Raw genomic sequence first — 8,556 nt, 5'->3', positions numbered from 1 at the left:
TCTCTGCTCGGGGTCGGCCTCTTCGACCACTGCGATCCTGAACATTTTTTTAAGTGTACGCATAAACCGCTCCACCTCCCCGTTGGCTTGTGGCCACTGGGGAGTGATGCGCCGGTGGGTGATGCCTCGCGTCGCCATGAAGGTGGCAAACTCCGCCCCCTGGAAGGGAGGGCCATTGTCGCTTTTAAGTTCACCGGGCAGGCCGAATAGGGAGAACATCTTCTCAAGTGCTGGCCCCACATGGGCAAAAGCCGTGGATGGCACTTTCTCTACAAGGGGATATTTGGAATAAGAGTCTATGACCACTAGAGTGTGTCCCTCACCGGGGAAGCTTCCAAAATCCACACTGACCTTTTCCCATGGAGTGGTGCAGGCATCCTCCGTGATGACGGGGACTGGTCGTTCCGGATCGCTGGTTAACTGGCAGGGCATGCAGTTCTTGACATATTCGTCCACGGTGCTTTCTAGTGCGGGGAACCACACCTTCTCGCGCATGCGCGCCTTCATCTTGGTGACCCCTTGGTGGCCTCCATGTGCCAGTTGGGTGGCCCGATGTCTGAGTTGCCTTGGTATCACGAGGCGCGTCCCCCTAAGTAGTGTGCCCTCCTCTGTGGCACTGAGTTCATGGCGGATCTGCCAATACTTGGTGAGGGTTTCCTTGTCTGCCGCCGACCAGCTCGGGGGAGGCCTGAGATAATCCGTCCAGGACCCCTCTTGCACCGCCTGGAGTGACCGCATGTAGGGGAGGTCTTCTGTGGCTGCCTCCTTGATTTCATCTAGAGTCATACACTGGGGGCATGATGTGAGAGCCACCCACTGAACATAGCCATCACACTCCTCGTCAGTGGTTGCCAGTTCTCGCGGCAGCGGGTGCCGTGACAAGTAGTCGGCTGGATTTTTGGCTCCGGGCCTGTAGATGACCTCCATGTCGTAGGTCTGGAGCTGTATCACCCATCTCTCGATTCGTGGCGGTGGATGGGGGGCAGTGCCTTTGAAGAGTGGCACCAACGGTTGATGATCTGTGACCATGACGAATGCTTGTCCGTGTAGGTAAAGGTGGAAGTGTCCACAGGCCCACTTGATAGCTAGCGCTTCGCGCTCAATCTGGGCATATCGGGCCTCGGTGGGTGTTAGGGCTTTGCTTGCGAATGCTAGGGCGGTCCATTTTCCTGGTTCATGTTCTTGTGTCAAGACTGCCCCAAGCCCCACGGGGCTGGCATCCACGATTACCTCAGTCCGCTTGGTCGGGTCGAAGTATGAGAGGGTGGCGTTCTCTAGAAGCGCTTCTTTTATGCTCTGGAATGCTTCTTGTTCTCTGGGGCCCCAGGTCCATGCGGCATCTGCCTTCGTCAACGCTCGGAGAGGCTCACTGCGTGTGGCCAGTCCTGGGATGAAACGGCCGCAGTAGGTGGCCATTCCGAGGAAGCTCCTCACTTCTGTGGGCGACTGGGGTGCTGGGGCGTCCTTGATGGACTTTGACTTTCGTGGGTCAATCTGGACTCCCTCCTGGTTGAACACGTAGCCAAAGAACTCGATCGAGGGCTGGAAGAATTGGCATTTCTCCTTGTGGAGTGTCGCTCCATGTGTGCTGAGTCTCTTCAACACATCCCGCAAGTGTTTGTAATGTTCGGAGGCCGTGGCTGAGTGTATGAGGATGTCGTCACTCACATTGATGACTCCTGGCAGTCCTGAGAGCAGCTCCCTGATGGTGTTTTGAAACACCTCGGCGGCCGAGGATATTCCGAAGTTGAGTCGCTTGTACCTCCGGAGGCCCAGGTGGGTGCTGAATGTGGTTATGAAACGGCACTCTTCAGCGAGTGGCAGTTGATGGTATCCTGCATTAAGGTCGATTTTGGAAAACCACTTCGAGCCATTCACGTCGGCTATGATGTCATCCATCGTCGGGGTCAGGTGTCTTTCCCGCTTGATTGCCGCGTTCGGTAGTCTCATATCTATGCATAGCCGGACCTCGCCCGGCTGCTTGGGTTTTTCGACGATGACCATGGGCGACACCCACGGGGTGGGCCCGGTTACCTTTTCAATGACCCCCAATTTCTCGAGTTTCACCAGTTCTTTCTCCACCAATGGCCGCAGGTGGAATGGGATTCTCCGATGGCGGAGAGCGGTGGGGGTGACGGTCTTGTCGATGTGCAACTTGATCGGTGCACATTTGATGCACCCAAGGCCTTTGAACAGCTCGGGGAAGCGTTCCAGAAGTTCTTCTACCTGGTGGTTCCGTATGTGGTTGGCGAAAGCAATGAGCTTTAGGTCCTCCGCCGTGTGGCTGCTTATTAGGGTGTCGGCCTCTCGATCAATGATGTGGATCGTTGCGGTTACTTCCACGTCGTCAGCCCGTATTGGTGTGATTATTTTCCCTTTTAGGGGAAGTGGGGTGTCGGCGCCATACGCAAAAATCTTGGTCTTGGAGTTTAAGACTTCCGGGCGAGGGCGCAGCTTGTTGAATTCTTGTAGGCCCATGACATTGACGGTGGCCCCTGTATCAATGACGGCCTTCACTTCGCTCTCACCCACGTGGATCACACATGTTGGCTGCGGCCTTCGTCTGATTTTCAGTTCCCTGGTGAAAGAGACCACATACGCCTCCTCCTCGTCCTCGGAGTCTGATTCAACCTGCGACGTTGGTAGGAATTTGTCTGTCCTCCCCGGGGGTGATTCTGCTATAGATAGTTGGCGGACCGCTTTGGCGGTTGTCCATGATTTCTGTGAGTTTGGAGGTTTGTTCCTCCGGCGGCAAACCGCTGCGAAATGATTTGGGATTCCGCAGTTCCCGCAGACTTGGCCTTGGGCAGGACAGTCTCTGGCCGCATGGGGTTCGTGTCCACAATATCCGCACCGGCCCTGTGGTGCATCTCGCCGGGCTCCTTTTCTTCCTGGGCCACGTGGTCGTGCCCGTACTGCGTCAGCCCGCTCACTCTTGGTCGTTTCCGGTTTGGCGGGAACTTTATGCAGCGCTTGTTCCATGGCCGTGGCCCTGGCATCTGACAGTTCATGGGCTCTGGCCAAGACAAGGATGTCTTCGAGCGAGATCCCGGGTTTTCTTAGGATGTGGCCCCTTAGCGTTTTGTCCCGACACCCTTGTATTAGTTGGCGCCTGATGGCCTTGGGTTGGTCTTCGTCCGTGGAACTGGCCAGTTCCCGGACCCGAGTGTGGAATTGATCCATCGATTCACCTTCTCGTTGGCGGGCTTGTCCCAGTTTAAAGACTTCGAAGTCTACGTTCAGTTGTGGGTCAAAGTGGTTGTTCAGTGCGGTGACCGCAGCAGCATACGTGGTTACTCCTGCCGAATTGGGTAGGTGTTTGAAGAGTCGGAACACCTCGTCCCCCGCGTAGTGAAGGAGCAGCGATCGTTTCACCGCGTCGTCCGTTTCTCTGGTGACCACGAAGTAATTTTCGAGTCTCTCTAGCCACACCTTCCACCGGGGTGATGCTGTGGATGAGTCACTCGCTTCGCTGAACGGCGGCAGCACTCCAGCAGCAGCATGCTGGAACGGGATGTTGATGACTGGTGCCGCTACCTCGTCCACCATGGCGGTTGTGCTCGAATGTTAGTGGGTCGACAAAACCTGTGGTGTTGCCTCGGTGTGAGTCAGGCAATCTCGGGTCACTGGGGCGGACCCGCCAGAATGAGGGTACGTTGGTCTCCTCGCGGTAGGCACTGCGGGTTGGTGTCGATGGTACTGAGGAAAATTAAATTTTGGCCATGTTGTGTTCCCTAGCGCGTACCCCACCGACTCCATGTACCAGCTTAAAGTGCATGTAACTTCCCTCCTGTGCCAGCTATGAAGACGCAAATACATTTGCGTCCACCGTTAACTTGTCCTCTTTCAGATCCACCATGAATGGATTATGTAGTCCGTTCCTAAGTATGCTATGTCACCGTCTTTTTGTAGTACACTTCTCATATTCTTCCTGCTCTAGCAAGAGTAGGCCCTGAATTCCTGCCATCTGAACCTCTTTTGTGGCTCCTGACTCTGCCCAGGCTACCTCTGTACCCGTGAACTCTGTCCTACTTTCAGCGCGGCCCCTCGCGCTCAGCTCAGCCTGCTTTCTGCCAAGACTGACTATAACCTTCGAGTTATCTGTTCCGCTCCCCGAGAATACATTCCTGCCTACTAGATCCTGTAAACATCCTCCCCAGCTGCAGAGCCAAAGGGCCGACCTGTCTTAATGCAAGTAATTCATAGCCTCTGTTGCCATGCTTCCATGGAAGGCCCCGTGCCCCACGCTTCACATGTAGACACTCAGGCGCTTATACACGCATCCACAGTTAGCATAGAATAGCTTCTGCCCTAGAGACCTTTCCGCCCAGATAGTATAAGTTCCTAAACATCAGATATCAGATATGATAGAAGTACAAGTTGATCTGACATGCCAGACTTCTGTCTCTTTCCGTCAGTGTAAATGTCAAGTCCCCTGCACCCCGTCAATCACACGTCATGCAGCTGCGCGCGCATCCAAGCTTCCGATTTCTGCTGACATTGCAACATTCTGTTAGCACCACCCCTTGGTGCCACCCACTTGCGTCACTTATCAGTGACGTTTCTAGCACACACCTCTGGTTCACGCCTAGTTTACGCCTCTTGATGATGTACTAGTACCACGTGTATACTGTTATCTTGTCTTCTCTCAGCTGTTACGCCTCTTACATTATTCTTTATGGTATAAATCAAGTATATAAGCTATGTACTGTTATTAAACGAGAGCGCTCTATCCCTTCTGACACCCCTGTGGTGGCTAGAACATGATATCCTGATTCCTTTATGAGGAATAAAACCCTTAGAAACTCTAACACCACGGACTCTGTCTTTTTCATTCCGATTGAGTTATTATTGATTAAGTACTTACCTGCATAGAAATTAAGAGAGTAAATTAATTATTTACGTCATTTTGGCGCCCGAATAGGGACCCCTCCCCCACCTCACGCGCCGGTTGGTGCGTTGCAAGCTGTGTCCCCTGCCATCAGTTAGATGGAACACACGTGTACTGGCAGGATTTCCTGCATCTCCCTCTGACCCACGGAGGTGACGAAGACTGCGATCAGTGCCCAGACGAGGCGGTGAGGAGTGCGGAGGATCCCGACCAGAGCCTAGCCGAAAGAAGCAAGGTCCGAGGTGTGAAGAGGCCCACCAGTTTTCCGAAGTTTTCCGAAGTTTTCCGAAATTTTCCGAAGTTTTCCGAAGTTCCGAGTCGAGTCCAGTCGAAGTTTTCCGAGGCCTTCTGTTTCCGTGCTTCCCGGTGAGTACCATTGCTGGGTCGTATCTAGACGGGTTTGGGTACGCAAGTCCGGTCTGCACTGTTTTTAGGCAGTGTATCTGTACTGTTTAGCAGTATATCAAGTATTCCGAATTTCTGCACTGTTTTTAGGCAGTGTAACTGTACTGTTTAGCAGTATATCTAGCATTCCGAATTTCTGCACTGTTACACCAGTGTATCCGTACTGTTAAGCAGAACATCCAGTATAGGGGGGTAGTCATCTATGTCTTCAATGTTTTTATGTGATTAATGTTGTGGTATGAATGTGACTGTTTAAACGTGTATTATTGTGCTTCTCGTATAATCTAGCTGTCAAGAGTATTAAGGAATAAGGATCTAGCCTTCAGTAATAAGTAAGCAAGATGCCGTTTTTCAACAAGTTAAAACAGATAGGAACTAGGAAGGGGTTACTGGAGGAAGAAATTCCTATTCCCCCTAGGGACACTCCAGGCAATTTTATGTACCAGAAGCATGGCATAGATGCCATATTATATCTAGATTTATGGGCCGATTACACCAAACACCTAGACGAAAGACACAGATGGCCTGTCACCGGAACATGGGATGCCGAGTGCATCATGAGGGTAGAAGAAGCATTATGGAAAAAGAAAGCTAGACAATCTCAGAAGGACGCCATAGAATTTTGGCGTAAGGAATCACGTAAGCGTGCTGACAAAGCACTCCGTAGAGAAGACAGACTTAAAGAATCAGAGAAAGACCAAGAAAACGAATTAGTTACTGAAGGGATCCGAGTAAAAACAGAACAAATAGACCGTGCCCGAAATAATCTTGTAAACGGTATGTATCTTGCAGCAGATGGCACATCTGAAGCCCAATCAGAAACACCGAAAAACTTACCGACATCATTAGTTCCAACTAAAGTAATGCATAAAACTACTAAAGACATATTCCTAAATTCATATCTAGAGGATGTAGCACCAGCTTACACCAATCTGCCTGTTCGTGCCCTGCCTACAGACAGGGATGGGGGTGGCACTGTGCCCCCAGATAATGTTCCGCCAGTATCACGACAGACCTCCCCTGTTCCGCCAGCTCCGCCACTTCCCGCACTCAAAACAGACCTACCGAAACCAGTCCTACCTGATCTCACTAAACGACAAATTCAGACTCAGATCCAGACTCCGCGGAGAGATAATGCTCAAGCATCCGCCTCAGGAGGTGCGACAGCGGGTCTACAGACCCCGCCACCGACACACAGATTGCATTTAAGGGACACGCAGAATCCTTTCCAGTCTCCCCACTTTTCCCGGCTTGACGCATTTAAAGAGAAGATGTCAGTTTGCAGATATGATCCAGTACCCGGAAAAGACGATTTAATGATATTAGCATCACTACGATTAAGATCTGCCACCGATAGCTTGCTATGCTATGTAGGAATGCAGGAACGCCTCGACAGACTATATGAGTTTATACAGACAGGGAAAGACCCTGACAGTGTCAAAGATGCCATGCATAAACAGAAAGTTGACATTCAAGCACAGATATTACGATTTTTCATAAATTGTGTAATAAGAGAACGAGACAGGCCCGAGACAGACCAAAGTGAACTAGACGCATTAAACAAGTGGGGTCAAAATATAGCCGAAGGAAAGCATGATAGAGGGAATTGCATAGCCAGTATGTCCCAGAAAATTAGAAAGGCAGTATTGACTGCACACCAGGAAGGGAATGATAAAGCTTCCTCCGAGGAGGAAGAAGACCATGAAGCACCAGGAAGGTCTACAGATACTATAGCGTACGTAGGTAAGGGAAATTACCTTAGGAAAGGCATCCGTCCGGAAAGCAAGAGAGTTCTTTTCTCTGCTTTAACAAATCCGAATTCTTCTGAACATCAGTTCCAGGAAACTGATAAAAGGCTTCGAGACCGAGTGGGGTACCATGTACTCAATTCTATGGATGAACAAGAACTAGCCCGGTCAGCCGTGTTATGGGCCGAAAACGCAGACATGTATAATGATGACACATTAGTACAGACATTCTTGAACCTTTCCCCGGAAGAGCAGAAAATAGCAGGTGTATACATGATTCAGCACCTCCTCATCAAGTTCAGAAACCATCATTCTGATCCAGGTCCCTTACACGAGACATTGGAAGCACTACTCATGGATAGATGGAGAGGTTTTAGTACCAAATTAATACAAATAATTCTAGAACAACGATGTAAGTATAACACCTTCATAAACTCTGAATATGTTCCCGCCCCGCCTCCAGAAAGGAAAACGTACCACATGCAATGCGGTGGTGGCATTGAAAGTCAGAACCCCTTACGAGAAGTACACCCAGTTATGGGTACGGACCAACGCTTGAAGCGTGTGTATGTTCACACACCACTGACTAAGTTAGAACTGTTAGAAATGAAGAAATTAGTTCCGTGCCATGATAAAGACCCTGCAGGTTTTCACAGAGAGCTTAAAGACATGTTACTGATGGGAGATTACACGTATGATGATATAATGAAAATGTTAAAAGTACTGTTGCCCACGGGCATTTACGAGAAATTAAAGGAAAAGGATTGGGAGGTGGGAGAGTCAAAGATAGCATGGGCAGAAATAGAAGACGAAGAAAGCAAACGAGTCCCAGGGGTAGGCCTTGGGGACAAGACTAAAGCATTACCAGGTTTAATAGTACAGGTTTTGCCAAGATTATTGACAACTAGAAAGGAAGATTGGGACGCAATCTCGTCCTGTAAACAGAAACAAGATGAAGATACTAGTGACTTTTATTCAAGATTCGAGAAATGTTTCATCATAAATAGCGGCCTAAAGGTTAGCAGTGAGTCATATCCACACCTTTTTGTAACGAAATTAGTAGAGAATGCCCTACCATTAGTCAAAAATAGAGTGTACAAAGTTGAAAGTACTTGGCAAGCAAATACGCCATCCCAAATGTTACAAATGTTACAATACCACCAGAACAGAATTAGGGAAGAACAAGATCAGGAACAGAAACGTATGAAAGACACGAAAATGAAAATGTTAGTAGCTCAGACGATCCCAGCCGACGGTCATAGGAAAGGTGGGGCCCAGACCAATCATTCTGCCGCTCCCGTTAAAGGGACATGTAATTATTGCAAGCAGCCAGGTCACTACGTACATGAATGTCCAGTCCTGAAACATAACATCGAGACAGGTAAAACTAAAGAAAGACCGCGTCCGCCTAGACATGAACAGGGTCATCAACAGACCTCACAGAACGAACAGCCAGTGCAGAATACACAGCCCATGCATGATCAGTCCCACACAGTACAGACAGTAGCAGTA

The sequence above is a fragment of the Lissotriton vulgaris genome, chromosome 9, assembly GCF_964263255.1.
Source record: "Lissotriton vulgaris chromosome 9, aLisVul1.2, whole genome shotgun sequence".
Classification (NCBI taxonomy): domain Eukaryota; kingdom Metazoa; phylum Chordata; class Amphibia; order Caudata; family Salamandridae; genus Lissotriton; species Lissotriton vulgaris.
This window is presented reverse-complemented; position numbering follows the sequence as displayed.